The sequence below is a fragment of the Fukomys damarensis genome, unplaced genomic scaffold (assembly GCF_012274545.1).
Source record: "Fukomys damarensis isolate Sample0158 unplaced genomic scaffold, DMR_v1.0_HiC HiC_scaffold_4, whole genome shotgun sequence".
Classification (NCBI taxonomy): domain Eukaryota; kingdom Metazoa; phylum Chordata; class Mammalia; order Rodentia; family Bathyergidae; genus Fukomys; species Fukomys damarensis.
Genome location: NW_022900916.1, coordinates 60,311,914 through 60,337,614, shown reverse-complemented (window position 1 = coordinate 60,337,614; position 25,701 = coordinate 60,311,914). Strand labels below are relative to the sequence as shown.

Below are 25,701 nucleotides of genomic sequence, written 5' to 3'. Positions count from 1 at the left end.
TTGGAAGATCACAGAAATTCCACCAGAATGCTTTGAGATCCAATAAACAAATTCAACAAAGTGGCAGGACACAAAGTCAACCAATAAATCAGCTGTGTTATACACCAACAGTGAACCAGCTGACAAAGAAATAAAGAAAACGATTCTTGTCCCAATAGCTTCAAAAAACATACTTAGGAATTAATCTAACTAATGCGGTAAAAGATTTCCACAATGAAAATTACAGAGCATTGGAGAATGAAATCAAGGAAGACAATAAAATATGGAAATATCTTCCACATACATTGATCATCAGAATTAACATTTTTATAATGGCCATATTGCCAAAATCAATCTATAGATTGATAAAATCTATAAATCAATAAAATCCCCATCAAGACACAAGTGACATTCTTCACAGCACTAGAAAAAAAAAATCCTAAAATTCACAACAAAGTACAAAAGACCCAGAAAACCCAGAATAATTCTGATCAGAAAGAGAAGTACTGGAGAGACCACAATTCCTAGCTTCAAAGTATACTATGGAGCTATAGTACTAAAAACAGAAAATACTTTTTGTTTTGATATTGGGAACTGAATTTAGGACCTTGTGTTTGCCAGGTAAGCACAGAGCTACATTTCCAGCCCCAAAGTAGAAAATACTAACATAAAAATAGACATATAGACTAGGGAACAGATAGAGGCACAGAAACAAACACATACAACTAAAACCACTTAATTCTTGACAAAGAAACCAAAAAATATGTTGGAGAAAAGACAGACTCTTTGATAAATGTGTGATGAAAACTGGATATGCATTTGTGGGAGGTTGAAACAAGATCCTTATCCCTTATGAAACTCAATTCAAAATTAATCAAAGACCTAGGGATAATTCCTGAAACTCTGAAATTGTTATAAGAAAACAGGGGAAACAACTGAAGTCATATACTCAGGCAAAGATTTTCTGACTAGGAAAAATATCAAGTGTCAATAAATGAGATATCAAATTAAAAAGCTCTGCATCGCAAAGGAAACAATAGAGTGAAGAAATAACCCAGAGAATGGAAGAAAATCTTTGCTAAGTACTCTATTTTTTTTTGTTTTTCTGTACCAGGGATCCTAACTTGGGTCCTTGCACTTATGAGTCAGGCAGCTGAACCACTGAGCTAAATCCCTGGCCCCATGCTAAGTATTCTTCTGACAGATAACTAATATTGAGTATAAAAAGAACTAAGAACAGAGGCCCACACTGACACCATCAGTAAGAGCATACAGATCCAAGTGAGAAGCCAGTGTGGACCACAGGGGCGCAGCTGCAGGAACATCCAGCCAGGGCCCCACCCCAACTGCAGCTGCTTGGGCCCATAAGTTCCAGTCAAAGACTCACTGGGAAAAGAGTTGCATAGGTGCAAAAGCAACAGCCAGAGGCACACTCAAATACCATTGGTAAGTGCACACAGATCCTAGTGAGAAGCCAATGAGAAACCTTAAAAACAACCTCTGCAGGGGATTTAGCTCAGTGGTTCCACTGCCTGCCTAGCAAGACTGAATGAAGCTCGATACCCTGTACCAAAAAAAAAAAAAAAAATCTCCAACCCAGACTGATGTACCCTGCAAAGCTATCTTTCAAAATTGATGAAGAAATAAGATACTTTCATGACAAAGAGCACCTGAGGAAATTCATGAATACCAAAGCAGCACTCTAGAAAATGTTAAACAATATCCTAGGAAAAGATAGTGAGGATCACAACCCCAGGAAGCCCAGGAGAATGAATCCATCAGACAAGAAAAGAAATTAAATGCAAAGTGGGAGAATCTAACAAAAACAAAAAGTTGTAACAATGATAAGCCAATAACCATCAATGTTAATGGTCTCAACTCACAAATCAGAAGAAATAAACTGGCAGAACGGGTCAAGAAGCAAGATGCAACAATATGCTGCATACAAGAAACACATTTTATAGACTGAAATTTACAGGGTGGAAAACAATACTCCATGTGACGGGAACACCCCCAACCAACAAAACAAAACAACAACACAGGGATATCTACCCACTGACAGATCAGATGGATTTCAAACTGGCATTGATTAAGAGGGCCAAAGAAGGACATGACATCCCTGTAAAGGGAAAAAAAATCCAAGAGGAAGAGATGAAAATCATAAATATGTATGCACCAAATACTAGTGTGCCCAACTATACAAAACAAAAACGAACAGAAATGAAAAATCAAATAAGCACTAATACAATAGTAGTGGGGACCTCAATACCCCACTGGTAGAAATAGATTAAACTGACAGAAAACGAACAACAAAATACTAGGACTCAGTCAAAATCTTGAACAAATGAACTTAGTAGATGTTTACAGAGTATTCCACCTCACAAAATCAAAATACACATTCATTTTGACTGTGGATGGCTCATTCCCCAAAACAGACCACATGCTTGCTCATAGAACATGTTTAAGTAAGGGCAAAGAAATCGATACTATAAGAGCATAGTGCAATGAAATTGGAGATCAATAACAAAACAAACCGCAAGAATTTCATAAACACATGAACATTGAAAAACACACTTCTGAATATCAAATGGGTCACAGTTTCTACAAATAAATGACAAAGTCAATAAAACATATCAGAATATATGGGACACAATGAAAGTATTCTTATGAGAGAAATTCATAGCAATGAACACTCACATGAGGAAAACCGAGCAAGCTCAAATAAACAACCTGATGCTGAACATCAAGCTACTAGAAAAAGAAGAGCAGGACAAACCCAAAGCTCATAAAAGGGAGAAATTATAAAAATCAGAGCAGAAATTATCCAATGGAGCCCAAAAGAACAATACAAAAAAATCAATGAAGCAAAGAGTTGGGTCTTCAAAAGAATAAGCAGAATTGACAAACCCTGGCTAACCTTGTCAGAAAAAAAAAAGACCCAAACCCTGCAATTAGGAGTGAAAAGGGTCAAATTACAATAGACGCAGAAGAAATTTGGAGGATCATCAATGCCTACTTTGACAACCTATACACCAATCAGATGGAAAACACAGAAGAAATGGACAAATTTCTAGATATGTATGAATTATCAAAGTTGAATGAAGAAGACCTGAACATTCTAAACAACCCAATATCCATCAACAAAATTGAAAATGTAACTAAAAATTTACCAACTAAGAAAACCTTGGGCCCTGATGGCTTCACTGTTGCATTCTACAAGACATTTAGAGAGGAACTATTGCCACTACTTTTAAACTCTTCAATAAAATTGAAAGGGGAGCAATATTCTCACATTCACTCCTGGAAGCAAGCATTACCTTGATCCAAAAAGTAGAGAAAGACACAACTAAAAAGAGAACTATAGACCAATGTCACTAATGAACATTGATGGAAAATTCCTTAATGAGATACTGGCTAATAGAGTGCAGAAGATCATGAAGATCATATACCCTGACCAAGTGGGATTCATCCCAGGATGCAGGGATGGTTTAACATACACAAACCAATTAATGTAACACAATATATTAATAGAGCCAAAGATGAAAATCATATGATCATCTCAACAGGTGCAGAAAAAATGCTCAACAAAATCCAACAAATATTCATGATGAAAGCCCCTGCAAACAGCTAAAATATATGATTTCTATATCAACCTGATAAAAGCCATCTATGAAAAACCAATATCCAATATCATACTAAATGGTCAAAAACTGAAATCCTTCTCACTAAAAAATAGGAACAAGGTAAGGATGTCCACCATCACCGCTCCTGTTTAATATAGTTTTGTAAACATTAGCCACAGCAATTAGACAAGAGAAAGAAATGAAAGGAATAAAGATAGGAAATGAAGAATTCCAATTGTCATTATTTGCAGACAGCATGATACTCTATATTGAAGACTCCAAGAATTCCACCAAACAGCTTCTAGACTTAATAACCAAATTTGGTTTAGTAGCTGAAAACAAGGTCAACACACACAAACAATAGCTTTTTCTCTACATGAACAACAGACTCACTGAAAAAGAAAGTAGAGGAACAACTCCCTTCACAATAGTATAAAAAACTACCTAGGAATGAACCTAATGAAAGAAATCAAAGACATCTACTTTGAAAACTATAGCACTCTGAAAAATAGGGATTGAAGAGGATATCAGAAATTAGAAAGCCATCCCTTGCTCCTGAGTAGGAAGAACCAATATAGTGAAAATGGCCATAGTTCCAAAATTACTATACAGATTAAATGCAATCCCAGTTGAAATACCAACAGTATATTTCACAGAACTAGAGAAAACAAGCCAAAAATTCATTTGGAAGCAGAAGAGACCTAGAATAGCAAAAGCAATTTTAGTCAACAAAGACAAGACAGGGGGTATTACAATCCCTGACTTGAAACTATACTATAAAGCCACTGTGATAAAAAAAAAAAAAGAAAAACCAGCATGGTACTGGCAAAGAAACAGACCTGAGGGCCAGTGGAACTGATTAGAAGATAAAGAAACAACTCCAGACACACTCAGCCACCTCATCTTTGACAAAGGAGCCAAACACCCTCACTGGTAGAAAGATAGCCTCTTTAATAAATGGTGCTGGAAAAACTGGGTTTCAACCTACCAAAGATTAAAACTAGACCTATGTCTCTCACCATGTACTAAACTAAAATTGAAATGAATTAAATATCTAAATTTTAAAACAGAAACACTAAACTGACTGGAAGAAAGGTTAGGTAGAACTCTTGAGAACATTGGCATAGGAAAACATTTCATGAACCAAACCTCAGTTGCACATGAACTCACACAAACAATCAACAAGTGGGATCTCTTCTTATTAAAATGCTTTTGCACTGCAAGAGTAATCACCACAATAGCATGAAGAAATAATCCACAATGTAGAAAAAAATGTTTACCAGCTGTTCCTCAGACAATGGTCTACTATCTAGAACACACAAAGAACTTTCAGCATCACTGATCATTCCACATACGTAAATGAAAACAATGCTGAGATTCTACCTTACCCAAGAAAGAATGGCTGCTTTTATGAAATCAACCAATAACAAATGCTGGCAGGGCCATGAGGAAAAAGAAACTCTGATCTACTGTCGGTGGGAGTGTAGGCTGGTGAAACCACTGAGGAAATCAGTATGGAAATACCTCAAAGAACTAGGATTAGAGGTCCCATTTGAACCAGCTATTCCCTCTGCTGGGTATCTTCCCAAGAGAATTAAGAGAATCATACTGCATTGATATATGCACACCCATGTTCATAGCAGCAGAGTTTGTAATAGCTAAAACATGGAAACAGCCCAACTGCCTATCAGTTGGAGACTGGATAAAGAAAATGTGGTCTTTTAAATAAAATGGAGAGGGCCAGGGATTTAGGTCAGTGGTACTGTTGCCTGCCTGGCAAGCACAAGGTCCCAAGTTTGATTCCCGATACCAAAAATAAATAAATGGAGTACTACTCAGCCATAAAGAATGAGAAATTAGAGACATTTATAGCTAAATGGATGTGATGCACATTTCAGCGATATTCTTATGTGAGGTAAATAGGACACACATGTAAATACCAAATAGTTTCTCTAGTTTGAGAAACTGAAAGTGTAAATAAGGATCAAAATGTATGACAGATAATGTAAAATAGGAAGCAAAGGTGCAAAGGGGAAGGGGAAGTGGGAGGATTAGGGTAAAGGAAAAACAGGAATGGAATTAACATGAGAAAATGAAAATATGGAAACGAGGTATTTGTAAATACGAGGGGTGGAACAGTTGAAGGGAGGGCAGGGGAATGGGGAAAAAATAACCAGGACACATCATGTAAAGGTACAAGATCCCAATGATGAATGTAACTGTATTGTGTATCTGAAATGTACAAGCAAAATTAATTTTTGAAAAAGAACTAAGAAAAATTAACATCAAAATAGATGAATACATATATACATACAGACACACATGTTTAAGAAATAAGACAGCTCATTGATTAAAGGGCAAATGATTTAAAGAGACACATTTAAATAGACATAATGACTTAAATAGACACAAATAAACAGGCCAATAAGAATGTAACAAAGATACTTAACTTTTAGCTATTAGATTAATGCAAATCAAATTACAATGATATTCAGTTGGAAGGACTATTATCAATAACACAAAAACATAAATGTTAGTGAGAATGTTGGAAAAACAAAACAGTTTTACCTTGCTGTAAGAAATTAAACTTGTACAGTAACTCTCATAATAAAGAGGTTCCTCAAAAAATAGAGCTACCATTTATTTCATCTAGCTATACCAGTCCTCACTATATTCCAGAAAGAATTTGTCAGTGTAGTTTAAATGTATATATACTCATGTTTATCGCAGTATAGTTCACAATAGCTAAGACATGCAAAGAGCCTTCAGTGCCCATAAAACCATGGAAGTGGAAGAATGGACCAACTTGATCATGGACAAGACCAACTTCCAGGGAGAGAAGGCTTTTCATGTTAACCTGCTAAAGTGGGTGAGACACAGCCACAAGGAACAGTCACGGAGATGATGTGGACAAGTTTATGTAAGGTTTAAGGTCAGGCCATAAAAGACCAGGACCTCACCTTCCATGGTGAGAAGCTAGAGCTAGCTTGTGTAGCTTTCAGTTGTGGCTGGGTCTGAAAGTGCTGGCATTAACTCCAGCAGTCTGCTTGAACTCTTACTCTGCTACCCACATCCAGCAGTGATAAATGGTCTGATTACTTTCCCCTTGTACTGATGCGATCAAGGACACACCTCAGCTTGGGTGGTTGACAAAACCCAGGGTGTATGAAAAAAGGTTCCATTGGAGTGGTGGATGAGGGAATACACTTCACAAATCCACAGGAAATAAAGCTAGGCAGAGAAATTCTGATTTACTGGATGCCAAGTGTGGGGAAATTCTGGCTGGAGGAGTGCTTGATATGAACGTAAAAATGAAGGAGTCAGGAACAACAGTTACCAGGCCTGGAACGTAGAGTTAAGGTTAGGGTAGATCTCCAGTCAGAAGAATCAACAAAAAGTTATTTTCAGACAATTTTCTCTGGATATGTGTTACCCTTTCCTGATAAAATTGCTTAAACTAGATTGATAAGTGTCACGTAACAAAACATCCCTTTCTTCCCTGTCCCCTGACAAGAACTCCTATACAAAAAATGTTGCAAGTGCTTTTCTTCTACACCTTTATTCTCTTGTCCTTCAGTTACAAATAAATAATTGCACAGATCCCAGCTCATGTTGTTTACCTGAAGCTTTCTTATGGTGAAGAAATAGCCTCTTTGGACCTCTTGGTGACTGAACTAAAGTCTCATTTCTGAGTAACTTTTAGACCTGTCATGTAAAGGTACAAGATCCCAGTAATGAATGTAACTATACTGTATACCTAGGATGTACAATAAATTCAATAAAAAGAAAAAAAAAATTCATTCTCTGTACCTCCATGGTCTCATACTACAAAAGCCAAGCATGAAGATTCTAGAAAGAAACCATTTATTCAAAACTACAAAGGAAAATTTTTGACTCAGTTTTTTATCTTCTTCATTTTTTTGAGGGCTTTGGGTTATTTCCCCTTTTCTTTTTTTCTTATTTTTTGAGACTTTCTTTGCTTTTTTCAATTTTTGTTTCTTCTTTTACTTAGTCTAATCGTATTTATTTTATTCCTTTCATAAAATACTTTCTCTCGTTTTTACATCTTTCTTCTCAATTTCCATTGCTTAATTTTTCACATTTTACTTCTTTCATTTTCCCATTCCTTATACATCTATTTTACTAATACAATCACTAGCTTTTTAAATCTTTCGATAGCTATCACTGTTTAGATGTATCTTCCTAATGAATTCTTTTCTATTGTTAGTAGATGTATAGTGGATGTATTCAGTAGATATTTACTGTATGTTAATATCTGGCTTGTTTTACTATTTGTACTGTGATCATAGATTACTTTCCTATGGTGAAAGTTAGTAAATTATTGGTTCTTAGATTATCTCAATATCCAGTCTCTTTTTCATGCTATTATTCTTGCTTATGCAGTTGTTATTGCCAGTGTGGCATAGATGTTGCTGTTAATTGGTTTTCTCCATATGCCAATACCTGATTGCCTTTTTGTGTCCATTCTCAGAGAAGTAGGTGCCGGGGCAATGACACTGCATCATTCCCTTCTAAATTAATGGAGATGGTTGAATCATAGTACAAAAGCAAAAGCCTATCATCCATTACATCCTGAAGGGATCACTAAAAAGCAGATTATGACTGAAGAGGTATCTTTATTTACTATAATAGCTTTCCATTAGAATCAACCCATGACCTTCAGAACAAAAAAGAAAAAGCAAACCTGAAAAGGCAAGGCAACAAAATGCCTCCAAATATTCCCAACTCCCCCAAACCTAATCTATGTGGCATCAAAGAGGAAGAAATAAAAAGTCACCAAGCTGAATTGTGTGAAATGATCAAAGAGGAGATTAAAGGACAGATCAGTATTGTTCTTGGTGAGCTCAAAGAAGATATAATTAAAAAGATAATGGATTTCATAAAAAAAGATGATCTGCAAATTTAGAGATTAATTAATAAAAAGAGCTAAGTGAAGCAATGAAAATCACAAATGACCAAAATAGCAAAGAATTTCTGTTCATGACAAGGTACCAAACAGAAATCCAGAAGATTAAAACTAGTGAAAGTATGGGTAGTAGAACAGATCAATGTGAGGACAAAGTGTCAAAAGTAGAAGAAAGGGCGGATGTTGGTGAGCATTTGTTAAGACAACAAACCAACACTAAAAATGGGTCAAAATGCTACTAGATGATTCCTAGAAGACTAACTTAAAATTAATTGTCTTTGTTTTTGTTTTTTTGGTACCAGGGATTGAACTAACTTAAAATTAATTGGAAGTAGTAAAAAAATCTGAAGATAGCACAAAGGGTATAAAATACTTGTTTACTGAACTAATAGTAGAAGACTTTCTAAATATGAGGAAAGAATTTAACACACAGATGTGTGATGCACATAAACCCCAAAGAGCCACAAGAAAAAAAAAAAAAACTCCATTGACACATCATAGCCAAAATTCCACATGGACAACACAAGGATAGAATTCAGTAACGGTAGAGAAAAGAAACACATTACTTATAAAGTTAAACCAGTTAGAATTACTGCAGACTTCTGAAAATAAAACTTAAAGGCCATGAGGATTTGGGAAAAAAAAAGTGTTTGAAGCCAAATCTGATCATAAAAAGTATAATTCAAGCCAAATCTGATCAGAAGAGGCAAAAATGGTCACTAGAAGAGAAGTGAATCAAATTCTGCATAAGGTCCGTGTTGAATCCAACTTTCAATTTGATTCCATTCTTTTCCAACTCAGTTGCAACCAGAATCGTGGAAAGAATCGAGTTTGTGAACCGAGGAACCATTGGAAATCTGCACTAATGTGACATATTTTGGGGTGACAATCCTTAGATTTCTTCACTTACCCACACTCAGTAGGAAAAAAATTATTGGCTTTTCCTGATATAAAATCTAGTATAAATGTAATCAGAAAATGTATGCTCTTCCTAAAATTCAGCTTCTTTCATTCATTCTAATGTCAATGACTTTCATTTATGTTGACATGTGCTCCAGTAGTGAAGAAATAACTTGTAGGTTTTTTTGAAGTATTTTTCTTATATCTGATATATTCTTTATTAATTTATCTTTTCTATTGTCTTGGACCTTGACCTTGTTCTTTTTAAACTCCTTGTGTTTAATGTTTACTAAATATACTTTTATTCCTCTTTTCTGCTCTTCCTGTGTCAAAGGTGTGTCAGAGATTATTGCAATGAATTTTGTTCCTGGATTTCCTTAAGGCCACATCTTGAATTTATCTAAGATAAGATGTTGTTTTTTTCTTTTTGATTTTTTGAAACAGGGTCTCACTAGTTGAGACTGACCTGGAACTCACTATGTAGCCCAGGCTGGTGTCGAACTCACAGCGATCCTCCTGCCTCAGCCTCCCCAGAGCTGGGATTACAGTAGTGCACCACCACGCCCAGCTAAGATGTTTTTATTAATGCCACTTCAAAATGCTCTGTAACAATGGTTGCTTTCTAATGTATTTTGTGTATTCCCACCAAGATGCGAAGTGACCCTCATTGCCCCCACCTACACTCACTCATCTCACAATACAACCTGGTCATATCCTTTAAAAGTCCAGTTTGGGGGCCGAGTGGAATTCTTCAGGGTTTCCTCTACTTAATCCAAAGGCATCAGATGGCTCCCTTAGGAGGGGACTTATAATGAATTCCAGGTGGACCTTCAATATTGCCCCATCACTGTCATATCTAACACAAGTTGTTTTATGTCTGTAGCATAAGTACATCATTCTTCCCTAGTTTTCAGTGTTGTTGCCTGCCTCTTCCACTGCTATGTCTGAACAAAGAAAAAGAGATTCTAAGCCACTGCTGTGAGAGATCAGGTGAATTCATTGCTGGGCAAGACAGAGAAAATTTATCCCAACCAAAGAAATGAGGCTGTACAGGCTAGGGCCATGTCATTCACTATAATGGAATAACTAACTCTCAGATAATTAGTCCAAGGAACTGTAGATTGACTCGCATAGGGATATGAAGGGAGGGGAAGACTTTCTGTGAAAACTATCTCCCTAACCAATGCAATGATAAAGTTTACAAATGCAAATCGAGCAACTCTCACTAAAAACTGACTAGTCAGCTGGAATAAATACTTGTCTTTTTACTTCAGGATTAGGTAATTACAGTGGCACTTACAGTACATCAGTTTCTGTGACATAGGTCTACGTCAACAACAGTTCAAAGTCAAATATATTGAATCAATATTGCACAATTGAGTAAAAATGCTATATGATTTTTCCTGTTGATTCTGGTCAGTTCTGTAAGAAAAGTTGCTCTGGTCCCTTTCGAAATCCTATGTGTCCTTTTTAAATAACATGCACACACCAAATTCAGAGTCATACAGCAAACAAGTCTGTTTAGAAACTCACACCGAAGCAATAAGTCCCATCATTGCTTTATTTGTATTGACAAAGATTTAGGAAAGGGGATAGGGTACTTGAGTTCAAGCATTCCTGGCACCTAAAAATGTCCTCATAGACACTAACATAATATCAGTGGGACAGGATATAGTTAACAGGTGCTAATCATTATCCTTAATTAGAAATTAGTAGCCAGGTATGGTGGCATACACCTTATGATCTCAGAAATTGGAAGGCTGAGGCAGAAAGATCATTGTGAGTTTGGGTAGGACTCCACAGTAAGTTTAAAGTCAGCTTGAACTACATAGTAAGTTGTCTCCAGAAAGAAACAAACAAAAAACAAAACAAGAAATTAGTAATATAATATTTAGACCTTTCTTCATAAAACATTTGTTGGATGAGAATTTATTTGGATTAGAATTGTCATACAAATTACTATTATAATATCACAGATTCTCTAAATTAAGCTCTTACCTAATCTAGTATTATTTTCTTCTATCTAATACTTGAATCACGTAAATCCCTTAAATCAAATCACTTGTTATGGTTTATATCTAAAATGTCCCACAAAGCCTCATATGCTCCCAGGTGGGTCTTTTGGGAGTGACGGGATTATGGGTGTGTGATACTGGATCACAGGTATAACTGAATTAGTCCACCAATTGGTTAAGTGTGAATAATGGAAAGACCTACTATTGGTTGTGTGTGTAGTACCAACCAATAGGCTTTTAGCCTGGGTGGAATAAAAAGGGATACAAGGCATAAAATGAGGCTACTATAATAATTTTTGAAAGCAAAACAGTTAATCCAAAACTCAAAATTGTAATTCAGGGTAACTTTACATGAAAAATAATCCTTTTTCTTTTCTTCTTTTTGAGACAAGTTTTCACTATTCTGTAGTTCAGGTTGGGTTTGAATTCACGATGTAGGCAAGGCTGACCTCAAACTTGCAGCAGTTCTCTTGCCTTGATCCCCGAGTGCTGGGATTATAGGCACGTACACCATGCCCAGCAAGAACTCCTTTTCTTAATAAAAATTTGAATTAGAGTTGGAGATAGTAGTATGAAGTCATGTTTAGCTTACTATAAATACAAATATTGATATGTAGAAATATTTATTGATGTGTGTATACACAATGGTTAATAAACATATACATATACATACTTCTTTTTCTGTCAGCTAAGACAGCTAGACTCAATGAGGACACCCAAGGCCCAGATCTTAGTTTCTAATAGCATTTTCCAATAGAAAGTAACCAGAGCCCCTTACAAAAATGGCTGGTTCTAAGGCTGGAGCAGAAATAGACAAGACGAGTGTGGAACATTTTAAAATACAAAAAAGCATGGATGTGCTTTAAAACAAAAACACCCCTACATGGTGAGGGCATGAAAGGGACAGAAGCAAACTGAAAGAGTTCCCAATGGCCAAAGCCGCAACCATATGAGCAATTAAAAGCAAAAACAAATGACAAACAAAAACAGTTATACCATTTAAAATAAACATTCCTATGTCCACACTTTTAGAACTAAATGATTGAATATTTAATAAATGGAACAGAAGAGGTAAATAATCTCCCATGCAGAAATATTCCAAATAATTTGTACACAGGGCGGGGGATTTAGCTCAGTGGTTCCAGCGACTGTCTCACAAGTGCAAGGTCCCGAGTTAGATCCCCAGTACCAAAAAACAAAACAAAACAAATAACTTGTTCACACATCTGCTGTAGAGAAGGGGGAGCTCCACTCTCCATCAGGGTGGACTGTACTATTGACTTACTTCCAAGGAATACACTGTAGAAAGAAAGGAGTGGGGCGGGAAACTACAGGGGAGAAACCTGGCGAACACTGCAGAGGGAGGTAATCAAGGTTTGCATCAACAATGATGAGATATATTAGGAAGTCCTTTTAATAGAAGGAGGTGGAAATGGTACTTTATTTACCTTTGTGGTCTTTCTTCCAAAAACTCATTATCTTAGCATACTCATGAGAAAAATATCAGGCACATTATAATAGAGAAGCAGTCTATAAAAATCCCTGACCACGATTCCTAGACAGTGCTCAAAACTGTTAGGGCCATCCAAAATAAGGAAAGTCTGAGAATCTGGCACCGCCAAGTAGAGCATAAGGAAACAGGATAACTAAATGTAATATGGCATCCTGGATGAAATCTTGGAACAGAAAAAAATACTGGGTTAAAATGAAAGAAATCTGAATAATGTATGGACTTCAGCTAGTGATGTATCAATATTCACTGATTGTGCTCTTACTGAGAGCTATAACCCAAGGAAATGTGTGCAAAGTATAAGACAAAATGGATGTACTCTTATCTCTATTTTTCTGTAAACCCAAAATTAATTTTTTTAGTTTTAGGGTTTTTTTTTGTTTGTTTTTTTACAAAAGCAAATGTAGGAGTATGTGAAGTGCTGGTGATTTGAGATTTTATATGTAAACTATTAGCAATCAAAAATCAATTTTGTGTTAAATTCTTACGTTTCTCTCCCTGGTTTTCAGTCATAGCTACATTTTTTTCTAAACAAAATTACTTACTTTCTTTAACTTCCAAGGCAAAAACTTCCACATATGCCCTTCAGTATGCTATTCTTTAGTCTTTTATTGCAATATTTTTAATATAATTTCTTTCTGGAAACAATACCTTATGGAGTTATGCTTTCAACTGTATTGAGGAAAGGATATTACTTCAAATAAATCTTGCACTCAAACTTTAGAACTCACATATACTACTTTTACATTGAAAGAGAAAATGTACCTTTTGAGATCAACAAAATACTGTCCTGTGCAACCTGAGAACACCATTTTAAATTTTGAGGGCTGAAGGTGATCCTGAAGTAAAGAACTCCAATGGGCACAAATTATCCCAACAAAACGTCATCTGGGCAAAAAGAAAGTGGAAAAGCAAAATAAAGTAGGTCACAAGTTGGGAATACTCATAAATTTTATAAAAAATATACATAATGAATGTCTGTACATTTTAGACCTAATTTTTATGATACATTTTCAGTATAATATAGGAAGGTATTTCAGAGCCTCTTGGCAATAATTATATTAATATATAGCCAATTCTTGGGATCTTTGCTGTCGAAATATTTACAAAAATCAAAGGCCCTTCCCCTGACATTAAAATTCTGCAGAACCCTGGGAAAATCTTGAAATGAAGTTGTTTTTTAATGCAGTAATGCATACTTTCACTGGAGCATGGTACTGTTAGAAAGACACAAATCACCCTTTAGATACTGATGAAAGAAACTGGTACTGTTACAGAAAGTTGTACCACATTCTAGGTAGGACAAAGTCATTGTATGGTGTTTCAATATTGTACTGGAACACTTCTAATAGGACTACCCAAAGACTATCTAATTCTCAAGAGGATATTATTTGGTTTACAAATGATTTTTCATTAAGGACCAGTTTTTATGAATTACTTGTCAATGGCGTAGATTTTTTTTTTCTATTAGAGGGGCAGATGATTTCTCTCAGAAAAGAAAACCCAAAAGGTTATTCTTTTACTACTTGGTAGGATATCAATCAGTTTTGTTTCTTACAGAGTAAATGAGTTAATTTATTTTAGCAAGACTTTTGTTTCCTGGCTTACTTTATACATCAATATAAATCAATCTGTGTCTGTCTGTCTGTCTCTTTCACTCTCTCCAGATATAGAGAGCTATCTCTTTACATGTATACATATAAATATGCAGAGTATATGTATACATATATGTATCTATATATACATATATAAAGTGTGTGTAATGTATGCATACATAAGCCAAATATTATTTTAGATATTCTTTGAAGAGTTTAATCATTTTAATAGGATCTTGTTAAGATCCTATCTTTCAAGTCTATGTATTCCATATTTGTGTTCCACACTAAAGTCATGTTTTAATAAAAGGTTCAAAGGTTTTTTTCTTATATTTCTCAAGGTGAGATCTTCCACATATATTCTTTAAACCTCTAAAACAGGTCACTGAAAAAATAGTTTATGCATAAATTTGGGGAAGAATTTTACATACAGATAAGTGAGGCACATAGGACTCCAACTAGCCACGATTAAAAAAAAAAATCTACACCTAGACATATAATAATCAAGATCCCAGAAACCCAACAGAAGAACGAAATACTACAAGCAGTAAGAGAAAAGAAACAAATCACATGCAAAGGAAAGCCCATCAGAATCACAGCAGACTTTTCAACACAAACCCTTAGGTCAAGGAGAGCCTGGAGTGAGGTATGTCAAGCCCTAAAAGATAACCTCAAACCTAGACTGGTGTATTCTGCAAAACTCTCTTTCAAAATGGATGGGGAAATAAGATACTTCCATGACAAAGAACACCTGAGAAACTTCATGAATACCAAGCCAGAACTACAAGGAATTGTAAACAATATCCTAGAAAAAGACAATGAAGGTCACAACACCATGAAGCCCAACAGAGCAAATCAAATAGGCAAGGCAAGAAACTAAAAGGAGAGGGAGAAAAAGTAAAAAAGAGTCAACAAAAGGACAATAACATGACAATAATAATTCAGTATATATCAGTTATAACCATCAATGTCAATGGCCTCAATTCACCAATCAAGAGAAACAGATTGGCAGAATGGATTAAGAATCAAAATCCAACATTATGTTGTATACAAGAAACACACCTACTGCAAAAAGAAGCCCATAGACTGAAAGTGAAAGGATAGTTCAAGGCCATCTTCCTGCCATTAGTTTATCTCTTCCTGGGTGCTATATACATCTTTATCTATTTATAATCATTAGATGGTACAAGACAGAATTTCTGAGCAATTATGAGTGACAACAAAAAACAGAAGTCTTAACTGTTGCAGAGTTAGCAACCTGAGTTTTTGATGGATGAACAAGTTGAATGTGTCATAGCTTTTAGAGTATTTAAGCTGTTATCAATGGAAAATGATTTGTTAATCATTTTTACTCCTTAAATGAAAATTACTTCATATTATACAAATAGCTAAAAGTAAATAAAATAAAGACAGAATAGTTATTGTATTAAGCTTCATTAAATAATCTACATAGACAAAATCATCTGGCTGCTCAGTCAGCCTAAGAATACAGTGGTACAAAGTAAGTCGCCCTTGAAAATGTTCGCAATGTAGCTTCTGAGACAAAGAAATGTGAGTGGAAGTGTCCAGCTGATGTTAACTATTATTGATGATGAGAAGACTTATTGTTGAGACCATTACATAACAAAGTCAGCATTTTACAAAAATCAGTGGACACAGAAGTCCTGGAAGTCAAGGGAAGTGGGTCAAGAAAGCCTGTCTTAATAAAAAGATTTGTGCTTCTTTTGGTTATGTTCACCTCCGTAACGTATAAATCACCTTCAAGAACCAATACATGGCATGGCTAGAAATTGAACTGCAAGACTTAAACTCTTATTTCCAGATTTTTTTCCAAATGATGACTACAACCATGTTCTACTCATCTTCATTTTACATTATTTCTCATCAGGGTTGATCACACCTTGTTTGGTGTTTTCAGGAAAGAGAACAGTGCTTTTACATCTGTAAGAATGGAAAAATATATAGATATATATTTCTCAATTATCCATGTTAATTAAGAACATTAACATGAAAAATGTAAAAACACCACAATTAGTCTACCTCTTGAGAAAGAGATAGGTCCCACCAGCAAGGAAGTGAATGTGTGTTTCCATATCCATGAATTCATGAATACTAAATCAGCACTCCAAAAACTGTTAAACAATATCCTAGGAAGAGATGAGGATCACAACCCCAGGAAGATGAGCAGAATAGATCTGTAAGGGAAATCAAGGATTTAAACACAAAGTGGGAGAATGCAACAAAAAGAAAAAGTCATGACAAGGATAAGTCAATACATATCAGTTATAACCATCAATGTTAATGGTCTCAATTCAAGAATTTAAAAGAAGTCCAGGCATGGTAGTGCATGCCTGTAATCCCAGCACTTGGGAGGCGGAGGCAAGAGGATCGCTGAGTTCAAGACCAGCCTAGGCTACATAGGGAGTTCCAGGTCAGCCTTAACTATATAGCGAGACCCTGTCTCAAAAACAAAAAAAAAAAAAAAAAAAAAAAAAAAAAAAAAAAAAAAAAAAAAAAATCCAAAGAATGGGTCAAGAAACAAGATCCCACAATATTTGGCATACAACAAACACACTTAATTCAAAAAGAAACTCATGGACTGAAAGTTAAAGGGTGGAAATTAATACTCCATGTGACACGAACCTAAATAAAGAACAGGCGTAGCTATGCTCTTTGCAGATTAACCAACACTGATTAAGAGAAAAGAAGGATGCTATATCCTTGTAAAGGGAACAATGCAAACGGAAACAATGACAATCATAAATATAGATGCATCAAACACCAGTGCACCGAATTTATAAAACAATACTAACAGACATGGAAAATCAAATAAACACCAAGAAAATTGTAGTGGGGGACCTTAATACCCCACTATCACAAATAGATAGATCAACTAGACAAAAAATAAACAATGAAATACTAGAACTCAGCCAAACTCTTGAAAAATGGACCTAACAGATGTTTAGAGACTGTTCCATGCCAAAAAATCAGAATACACATTCTGTTCACGTACACCTGGGTCATTCTCCAAAATAGACTACATACTTGCTCATAGAACATGTTTAAGTAAGGGCAAATGAATTGAAGTAGTCCTTTATATATTATCAGACCATAGTGTGATGAAATTAGAGATCAATAGAAAAAGAAACCACAAGAATTTCATAAACACATGGAAATTGAACATCACATTTCTAAATAACACATGGGTCACAGAGGAAATTAAAGAAGAACCAGACAGTTTCTACAATTAAATGACAATGACAATACAATGTATCAGAATCTATGGGACACAATGAAAGCAGGCTTATAGGGGAAATTCATAGCACTGAATACTCATATTAAGAAAAGAGAGATAGCTCAAATAAACAATATAATACTGAACCTCAAGCTTCTAGAAAAAGAACAGGACAAACTGAAAGCTCATACAAGGGAGGAAATTATAAAGATCAGAGCAGAAATCAATGCAATGGAGATTAAGGGAATGATACAAAACATCAATGAAGCAAAGAGTAGGTTATTCGAAAGATTTAACAAAATTAACAAGCCCTTAGCCAACCTTATAAAAAAAGAGAGAGACCCATATCCATGCAATTAAGAATATAAAGGGTGAAATTACAATGGACCCAGCAGAAATCCAGAGGATCATCAATACCTACCAAGAGAATCTATTCTCCAAAAAGATGGAAAATAGAGAAGAAAGGGCACATTTCTAGATACATATGAATTACTAAAGTTGAACAAAGAAGACCTAAAAATTCTAAACAATGTAATATCAATCAACAAAATTGAAAACAGTTAAAAACTTACCCAGGTCCTGACAACTTCACTGCTGAATTCTACAAGACATTTTAGAGAGGAACTACTGCCACTACTGTTTAAACTCTTCAATGAAATTGAAAGGGAAACAATACTCCTGAATTCATTCCTGGAAGCAAGCATCACTTTCATCTCCAAAGCAGAGAAAGACCCAATCTGCTCATTGATGCTATGGGGCAGGCCTCTGACTGAAGTGTGTGGGCCTGTGCAGCTCCTTTCCAGGTGGGCCTTTGGCTGGGTGGGTGTGCCCCAGCCTTTGGGGTTGGGGTGGATCCTTGGCTGAGATGTGCCTGCAGCCATGCCACTCTGGCTCCGCACTGCACCATTGCTCCCTGGGATCCATGTACACTCACATGCTATGAAGTGGGCCTCTCAGATTTAGTAGATATTTACTGTATTTTAATCTTTTTATTGTCTCAGCATTTATACTACAATAATATATCTCTTCCCTATGGTGAAGAGTGGCACATTACTGATTTTTATGGTATGTTAATATCTAGTTCGTCACTACACAGGAAAGGAAAGCTAAGCACATGTGCTTCCAGTGAGATGTGTGCATGAAACATGCAGTTGTCATGTGTGAAGGCTGACTTGGGCATGACAATTGAAGGAAAGCTTATTTTTGTTGTAGAGCTCTATTGGTATTTTCATTGTAGTTCATAAAGGAGTGTACTGCCTATATTACCTTTTAGGTTAGTAAGCAAGAACACAGGTTATGTGAAAATGTTGATGTTTATTCTAAACACACATACATATTAAGAATTTAGCACTTTATTTTATTGATAACTTATGTTCCTGCTAACTATACCTTGTACAATATAACAAGAAGCTCCTGACAAAACAGCAAGTTCATCAAGATATCAAATATGTCCTACAAAAAAAGAAAAGGACATGAAAGCAAAGCCCATGTGCTGTCGGTATAAGCAATACATATGAGGGGAAGGTGCTGTTGTCATGTGTGAAGACTCCCTTAGGTGTGATAAATGAAGTAAAGATTATGTTTGTTGTAGAGTTCTTTTGGTATTTTCATTGTAGTTCATATAGGAATTTATTTCTGTTGTTCTTTTTTAGAGTTTGTAAGCCAAAAATTTCTTGGTGTTGAAAATTGTGATGCTTTTTTATAAACACCCAATAACTATTAAAATTTTTAAAAAAATCTAGTTTGTCTTTAAGCTATTCCTGTTGCTGATATTATTGCTAAAGTTGTATAGTTGATGGTATTAACTGGTTTTCTCTGCCAATTTCTGCCAATACTTGTGTGTTGTTAACCATATTTGGGCCAAAACCCAGAGAATGAAATGCTAAACCCAATACACTGCAGTCTCCCCGCCAAAGGTTGTTAAACCTCGTGACAGAGAACAAGACCTATAGTAAGCAATTCAAGAGCTTTTCTTACTAGCAACAGTTTTCTTGCTAGCAACAAAGTGGCCCACTATATTCAAATGTACACCTCAGCAAAAGTCAAACAACAAATAGAAATACGAGCAAGCCATAAAATGAATGAAAATACTTCAAACTCTCCCAAAGCTGAAACTAGGAGCATGAAGGGAAAGGAAATCAAAAGTCACAACACTGAATTACCCAAAATGATAAAAGAAAAGATTAAAAATAATAATAATGTGGAACAATAACATTCAGAGTGAATTCAATTAAGATATAATTAAACAGAAAATGGACTTAATAAAAATGTGGACAACTTTTAAAAAGATACCAACAAAATGTTAGATGAGATAGACAAAATGATAGAAAACATGCCTGACCAAATTCACAAAGACTTAGGGTCTGTGAAATTATACCAAACAGATATTCAGGAGATTAAACACTATTGAAACTATGGGCGGCTGAAGAGGCCAATGAGTTAATATAGAGTCAGATGTAGAAGATAGGGCTCTGGGGAAGATTCAGAGATACCTTGAAAATAACAAGAGGTGATAAAAATAGATTCAAATGCTGTTAGATGTAACGAAGACGAATTTAAGATAATTAGAATTAGTGAAAAAGCAGATTGAACAAATAGCATTTTACAAAATGATTCACAAAAATAATACCTGAAAATGTTCCAAATATGGAAGGAGAATTTAATATACAGACAAATGAGACATGTGAAATTCCTAAAAAGCACGACAAGAAATGAACTTCTCATTAACAGATCACAGGCAAAATCCCAGATTTCCAACACAATAGAATGATAAAAGCTGTTAGAGAAACAGCAACAAATCCCTTGTAAAGCTAAATCCATTAGAATGCAGCAGACTTTTAACCCAAACCTCTAATGTCAGGAGAGCATGGAATGAAGAATACATGTAGCAAAAAAACAAAACAAAAGCAGGTGAATTATTCCAAAGGATTACAGAAGAGATTTTTTTAAAAGGAGAGGGGTCAATAAGGTGCTTGGTGATTTCAAAAAACAGATATAACTAGGGCTGGGGATTTAACTCAGTGGTACCACCACCTGCCGCACAAGTGCAAGGTCCTGAGTTCAACCCTCGTACCACAAAACAAAACAAAACAAAAAATAAACAAACAAACAAAAAAACAGATATAACTAAAAAGATAATAGACATAAAAATGACCAGTGAGACTACAGAAGAACCAATAAAAAGCTAGCAAGGCTAAACAAAATGATACAAAACATCATTTTCCAGTGTAGAAAATAATTAGATTCCATGGAAAGGTACAGAAATTCTCCAGAATAAAAATTCTTTTGAAAGTTTTGGCATCAGAATGTGAAGACAAATTGTCTAAACTAGAAGATATGAAAACTTGTCAATGACAGATTATTGAGAAATACTTTAAAAACAAGGGAAAATTTTAAAAATTGAGTCAAAACCTAGTAGACAAGGTAAAAAGAATAATTTAAGATTATCTGGAATTAGTGAAAAGTTAGAAGATGACATGAATAGCATAACACCCTGTTCACAGAAATAATAAAAGAAAAATTTCCAAATGTGGGGAAAGATAAGTGAGGAACATAGAACTTCTAAAAACCACATCATAGTCAAAATCTCAGCAGTCCAACACAAGACCAGAATTTTAAATATTGTTAGAAAACAGCAAACTATCACTAATAAAGTCAAACAAATTAGAATAACAGTAGACTTCTCAACACAAAACATGAAGGCTAGGAGATTTTGGGATGAAGTATTTAAAGTCCTGAGAGCAAACACTTCAAACCAAGACTGATAAATCCTGCAAAACTATCCTTTAAAATCCATGGATAAATAATATATTTCCATTATAATGAGTACATAAAGAAATTCATGACCACCAAACTAGAACTCAAATAAATTAACAAGACTATCATACAAAGAGACAAAACAATGGCAAAAGGCACAGTAGAATGAATAAAACAGGTGGAATTAACACCAAAATAGGCAAGAAAGGCAACAGCAAAAGGAAATTAATGCCATGACCTAAATAAAGCAATAACTTTCAAAAATAACTCTCAATATAAAGTCTCAATTCCCCAATCAAAAGACACTGATTGGCAGAATGTATCAAGAAAAAAATGCAATGATTTGCTCTATACAAGAAACACATTTGATCCAAAAAGAAATTGATACACTAAAAAAAAAAAATCAAAGGATGAAAAAAAACAATATTCCATCCAAAGGGAATACCAAAACAAGCAAGAATAGCTATCCTATGGTCACCCAAAGTGAATGTTAATGCAAAATTGATCAGAAGAGGCAAAGAAGGTCACTATAGATTGGTTAAGGCAACATTTAAACATAAACAATTACAAACATATGCACTGAACATTAGTGGGCACACAACATCATAAAACAAAAACTCATAGACTAAAAACATTATCTAAACATCAACACAATTATACTGGAGAATTTCCATATACCAATGTCACAAATAAATTTTTGGGAAAAAAAATCTTTGGAAAAAAAATCAACAAGGAAATATCAGAGTTGAACCAGATCCTCCATGGTAGAGTGAATCAAATGAAATCAAACTTTGAATAAGTAGATGTAGAAAACACATTCTCAGCAGTAAATGGAATCTTCCCCCAAATGGACTACATATTAGACAATAAAGTATACTTAAAACCAAAAGAATCAAAATCATACTATGCAAATTACCAGGTCATAGCACAATCAAACTAGACATCAATGGCAAAATAAACCATCTAAATTATGCAAATACAGAAATTAAACAATATAATGTTGAATAATTAATAGACCACAGAAGAAATCAATGAAGAAATTAAACAGAGCTTAAAATTAAATAGAATTCTAGTACAACAGACCAGTACTAGAATGTAAGGGACACAATGAAAACCAATCCTAAGAGGTAAGTTTATATCTGTCAATGCCCACACTGGAAAAACAGAGCAAGTGCAAAGAAATACATTATGATGCTACTCATGGTCCCAGGAAAATGGAAACAGCTCAAAGCAAAGCTCAAAAAAAGGCAGGAAATTATCAAGATCAGAACAGTAATTAGTAAAATTGGGACAAAAACCCCACAGAATGAATGAATGAAAGAGCTGCTTCTATGAAAGAATAAACAGAGCAGACAAACCCTTAGCCAATCTTACCAAAAGAGGTAAGAAATAACATAAATCAATGAAATTAGAAGTTTAAAAGTACAAACAATAACAAATGCTTCCAAAATATAGAATATCAATAGCAACTACTTCTCAAAACTGTATGCCAGTAAATTAGAGAATTAAGAAGAACTGGATAGATTCCTAGATAATGTATGAATTAGTAAAACTGAACCAAGATCTTAGAAAGAATAATAACCTAATAATAGACAATGAAAATGAGGCAATGATAATAATACATAAAGTACCAACAAAATGCTATGGTTATGACGGATTCACTGTGAAATTCTACAAGAGCTTCACGGAAGGTGTACCACCAGTAGTCCTCCAAACCTATTGTAACCAGATCCTTTTCTCATCCCTGTCCTAAGGCGACCACAGAAGAATGTGACAAAATGGCAAGCAGTGAGGAATGACCAGGTGTGGTTTATGAGAAAGAACAGTGAGCACCTTTACTAAATGGGGGGGCAATGAAGCACCTACATCTAAAAGCTTATCTAGTGTGCAACACCTCTGCAGGCTTCCCCTCACTTGTGGATTTCATCAATTGTTTGTCTTCTGCAGCTGCAGTTTCCTTCAAGGCTTATCTCACCTTGCCTTTAGTTTATTGGTTTATTTAGTTTCTTTAAACCTTTGTCCTTTACCCATTATTTTCTGATCTCACCACCCCTACACACACACACACACACACACACACACACACACACTCACACACACTCACACACACTCACAAATTTGCAACCCTGACTGCTGTTAGAGGGCACAAGGCCTCAGCTGTTCTTGCTGCTTCTTTACCAAGAGGGAGTGCTGGTAGGGCAGCAGTCAGAACCTAATACTGTGTCTTAATTAAGGGTTCTGAGTGAAAGTCAGGAGGAGAATCTGTGTGTATCACTATCTGTAGCTTGCTTTATTTATTCATTTATATTGAGTTTATTGGTACTTTTACATATACAGTCAAGTTACATTCATTATTGGGATCTCGTACTTTTACATGACAGGTCTTGGTTCTTATTTTTTCCCTTTGTCCCTGCCCTCCCTTCACCCCCCCTTCCCCATTTACACTCTATTTCCATTTTTTCATTTTCTCATATTTTTTTCTTTTCCCTTATTATCTTTCCCCTACCCTTCCCACTTTCCCTACACCTTTAGCCCTTTTCTTGCTATTTCACATTGTCAATTATCTCATTAGGATCTTATGTACTATTATAGTTTGTTCACACCAGAGAAACTATTCGGTATTTACACTTGTGTGACTTATTTATTTCACTTAGGAGTAGATGGAGAGGGGAGGAGGGGGTGAAGGGAGGGCAGGGACAAGGGGAAAAAATGAGAACCAAGACTTGTCATGTAGAGGTACAAGATCCCAACAATGAATGTAACTGTACTGTATCCCTAAAATGTACCAATAAACTCAATTAAAGCTAAAAAAAAAAAGGAATGAAAATGCCAGAATGAAAGCCATTACTATCATCGGTCTGCAATAATAAAAATTAAAAATGTAAAAAAAAAGTATCCATTTTCCTATGAATGAATCTAATTGAATTTTATAGAAACTATCTGTAGCTTTAAAGGTTTATATTTCCAGGTCTCATGTCCCAGATTTAACCAACAGCAGACTGAAGATATCTGAAAAACAACCATCTCTGTAGCAAACATATACGAACTTGTTTTTGTTATTGCTGTTTCAACAATATAGTGTAACAGTGTTTTAATAGCATTTACATTGCCTTAGGTACTATAAGTAATCTAGTGATGATTTAAAGTATGTAGGAGGAGGTACATAAGTTATGTATAACTATACATTTTGATGTAAGGGACTTCAGTACATGCAGATTTTACCCTTGGATGCAAAGGGGCCACTGTTCTTAAAAATTTGCCAAGTATCATAGAGTTATCATAGAGTGGAGCTCAGATGTTAACTGAGACAGTCTGATTTCAGAGTTTTTTCCTATGTGCTGTATCTCTCACTGTAGTGGGTTGATTAATGCAACTTGTAACACCCAGCTGAACCGAATCAGAGTGGTCTGGGCATGGAGGATCCACCTGAAGATTGTTACCAATAGCTATAAAAAGAGAACTAGAAGGGAAGATCTTGGCCTGTTGATTTTCTAGGAGAAGTTCGCTGTGGATGGTTTTCCTGATGCGAACTAGGCTGTTCTCATTTCAGGGGGAGCTCAGGGCCTTGCTGTCACTGGGAATGGCTGCTGCTTTCATCAGGGGAGCTCTGATCTTTACCATGAGCATGACTTTCTGGCTCTAATGTGGATCCCTCAGCTTGGTGGCACAGAACTTTCAGCTCATGAGCGTGGATTTTTCTGGCTTACACCCCTGGCCTTTGGGCCTTCCAGGTGCAGATCTTCAATGAGGACAAGCATAAGACATTGTCATGGGCTCTAGGGCAATGGCTGGACTTGAGGAGGACATAGCCTTTACCTGGATGCCAGGGATTTAGCTCAATGGTTCTGCCACTTCCCTCGCAAGCACAAGTTCCTGAGTTCGATCCCTGGTACCAAAACAAACAAAAAGATGAGTACTTCAGAAAGAATGACAACAACAAAAAAAATCAAATAATATCAAAAGCTACAAGGTTACAGGGAAAAGAGGAACCCTACATTACTGGTAGGAATGTAAACTTGTTCAACCACTATGGAAAGCAGTGTGAAGAATTCTCAAAAAACTCAAAAGAGAAATTTCTTTTACCCAGCTGTTTCTATTCTAGGAATTTTCCTCAAAATATTAAAGGCTCTATATTACAATATGTATAAATACCATGTTTAT

At 35.4% G+C, this 25,701-nt stretch overlaps 1 long non-coding RNA gene across 1 annotated transcript in view; it reads right to left on the bottom strand.

The window, feature by feature from the left end:
• LOC104847859 overlaps window positions 1-25,395 on the bottom strand; it is an 83,156-nt gene extending 57,761 nt beyond the window's left edge. The window contains exons 1-2 of the long non-coding RNA XR_776253.3: window positions 25,357-25,395; window positions 13,720-13,842 (exon numbers count right to left, since the gene is read on the bottom strand). This is a non-coding gene — a long non-coding RNA (uncharacterized LOC104847859). The remainder of the gene's footprint in view (window positions 1-13,719; window positions 13,843-25,356) is intronic.
• Between the last annotated feature and the right edge of the window lie 306 nt (window positions 25,396-25,701).